At 35.8% G+C, this 3,309-nt stretch overlaps 1 pseudogene; it reads right to left on the reverse strand.

Annotated features, from left to right (window-relative positions):
* Positions 1 to 553: 553 nt before the first annotated feature.
* Positions 554 to 1,319, reverse strand: LOC117923085 (annotated as a pseudogene).
* Positions 1,320 to 3,309: the final 1,990 nt, after the last annotated feature.

The raw sequence follows: 3,309 nt of genomic DNA on the forward strand, positions 1-3,309 counted from the left end.
AATCAATTCTCAGCTGGAGTACCAAGGATTTGCCCAAAGCTCCAAAAATGAAAACAGGTTCAGAAATTGAAATCAAATGTGAAAGTGCTACATCTACAGATTAAGAACAACAAATTCGAACATGTAATATTAATGGAGTCGAAGTCATAGAGCCTAAATTTTCCAGCCATTAGATAAGTGGACAGTAGAAACATACATGAACTTGGTTTCACAAACTTTCGGTATCCAATTGACGCGTTCAGCAGTCATGGAATATGGTCTAGGAAACTCCTAGCCTTGAAGTGCATACTCTTCTGTAACTGCACTTGTGGATGCGGAAGAAAAGGAGTACCTTCCACTTACAGGGCAGTTGTCCTAGCAGGTCTGCTTAAGTGATGGCTGCTTCATAGTCCTCCTCAATTGGTGGAGATCTGCTACTATTTCTTCATGGCTGGCCTTTTCTTCCCACTCAACTTCAGGCATCTCTTAGCAATTTTAGCAACAGCAAGAATCTCCTTTTCCTGACCTTCGCTCACTATCACCTTGTCTAGAATTTCAAACAGGAAATTTTGTTTCATTGCCAATCTAAATGAATTGCTAGACTCTCTTCAGATCTACTAGAACAAATCACTTTTTCACCCGAGAGAAGTTCAGCAAGAATCATCCCAAACCCGTATACATCACTTTTGTCTGTAAACTGACCCGACCGAAAATACTCTGGATCCAAGTAACCAAATGTGCCCTGCACTAATGTGCTCAAGTGTGTTTTTTCATGGGCAATTGACCTTGAAAGTCCAAAATCAGAAACCCACAGCCCTGAAGTTCTCGTCCAGCAGTATGTTCCTAGACTTGATATCCTCTATGAAGGATAGCTGTAGAAGCATATGAATGTAAATATGCTAGGGCTCCTGCAATTTCATCTGCAATTCGCAAGCGCTCTTCCCAAGACAATGTTGATGCATGGTCCTCATTATGGAGATGGTGGGAGAGAGTATCATTGGAGACGTATTCATAAACCAGTAAAGGAACTTCACTCTCCAAACAGCAACCTAACAGTTTCACTATGTGCCTATGGTTAATCTGTGAAGAATGAAAACTTCGTTGATAAACTCAACGACTTGCCTTCCATCAACTACAATTGATTTCTTAATGGCCACTATGCTTCCATCTAATAGCATCCCTTTGTATACTTTACCACGACCTCCCTTTCCAAGAACTCTACCTGCATTGAAATTGTCTGTTGCCTTCTCCAACTCTTCTATGGTATAGAGTTTTGTTTTCTCAACCCTACTTCCTAATACTACTTGAAGAGATTTGCTGTTCCAGTAGAAGACCACCATTCTTCCTTGAAGGACATCTGCTTGAGTTTGCTTTTCTTTCTCATCTCAAGTTCTTGATTCAACCAAAGCCAATAGCAAGTAGGGTGAGAAGAACAAGAGTGACTACTATTCCTGCATTTATAAGCAACAAAGGTACGTAATTAACAACAAACTCAAGAGAAAGAAGAGGGTGAACATGAGGGAGACAGTGGGAAAATTTTATACCTGAAGAAACAAGAAGAGCTGCCTTGAGTTTTCCTTTGTTGCGTACACACTCATACATAGGTTTGGCATCATCTCTGTAGTGACCAGGTGGGCAGTCGCAGTAGTAGCTACCATTTGTGTTAATGCAAACAGCTCCCTTTTGGCAAAGAGTATTGTTTGACTCCATGCACTCATCAACATCTTTTGAGAACACAAAAAAATTAGTAAAATAACTAATTAATAGGAAATTGTTGGGTTGGGGCTCCTATCACAGTGGTAGAGGTGGTGGGGTGATGCAGTTGATGTCCCTCAATCTGAGGGATGGGAAAAGAAGGGGTGTTGCTTTCCATGGAAGTGGTAGAGTGGTGTTTCGTGAATTACTATGAGGGTGTGTGATAAACCACCTCAACTTAATGACTTAATATCAACTCAATTTAATGATTTAATATTATATGACATAAAAACTTAATTTAACTTATTAAGTAGATTAGGTATGTTTGATAAAATAATTTAATATCATAGCTTAAAATTAAAATTAATTTTTAAATATTAAATCAAAATAGTTAATTTTATTCGATCTCAATTTTTTTTTTACCATATTTTCTCACATTAGATAGAGTATACTTTACAATCATAATTTTGCATCCATGACTCATTTTTTAATTATAAATGTTTTGTACTTATATTATGTATCAACAATATTTTAAATATGGATTTTTGACCAACAAATCTTATTATTTAAGATTAATGAAAATAAATATTAATTAAAATTAAAGCAAATAAGTATGTGATTTTAATGATGTAAAATGAATTTTAACTTTGTTAAATAATCTTAATACTTAAATTAAAAATTAAGTAATAAATTTTAAATTAACAACTTAAGAATAATTTAATAAAAAGTTAACTTAAATCATTAAGTAATAAATACTAAGGTGGTATTTGTTTTTTGGCTGAATAGAAAAAACCAAAATATTTGACTTTTTCTATTCAGTTAAAAGTAACTTATTAATATATCAATAGAACTAAAATAAACTTATTATCATAGGTTTGTTTTATTTATGTTGCTTGATAGTAAATATATTACTTTTACATAAATAAAAAAAGCTAAATGTTTTGACTTCTTCTATTCAACCAAAAAAATAAACACCTAAGTTTTATCTAACACCCTCTAAACATCAAATAGTAATTGTTGCCAAAGGCATTACTATTGGTAGTGTTGATGGCAGTTGTGTCAAAGGAAAAAGTTCCAGTCTTTAGTTCCAACAGGATAATCCATATTCTTAGAGAAGCATCTTATTCTTCTTTCCTGAACAGGGGATTTCAAAATACAAGATTGAATATGATTTCTACTTCGGAATTCTAGTGGGAGTACTGCTGCTGAAGAAACCTATACAAGAGGGATCCCCAATAATAAGGGAGATGTCACCAAAGTTGTAGCGACACAATACATCCAAATGCCAAGCCAAGAGTAAAGAAACATAACCTATGCAGCCATCTGGAAGATAGGGTTCCCACGGGTAGCCTGGATTGCAAAGACACCTATATCCACTGCCTTTCTTGGAATTAACCACAACGACTGGTTGCGGCCACATGCATAATCTCCTCTCTTTTGTGTTTCATGGCAGGACTTGTTCCCGATTTCCATTTAAGCACTGCAGGATAAAAGTACTTCATGTTTGATTGGAGAATGAGATGTCAAATTGGTGGAATCCAGAGAAGTTATTCTCTGCAATGAGGACAATGCCACATTGATTGGAGGACCAGTCCCTGGCCTCTTGCCAGATGCTCATGTTACCAACCCGTACAT

This window comes from Vitis riparia, chromosome 10 (assembly GCF_004353265.1).
Source record: "Vitis riparia cultivar Riparia Gloire de Montpellier isolate 1030 chromosome 10, EGFV_Vit.rip_1.0, whole genome shotgun sequence".
NCBI lineage: Eukaryota > Viridiplantae > Streptophyta > Magnoliopsida > Vitales > Vitaceae > Vitis > Vitis riparia.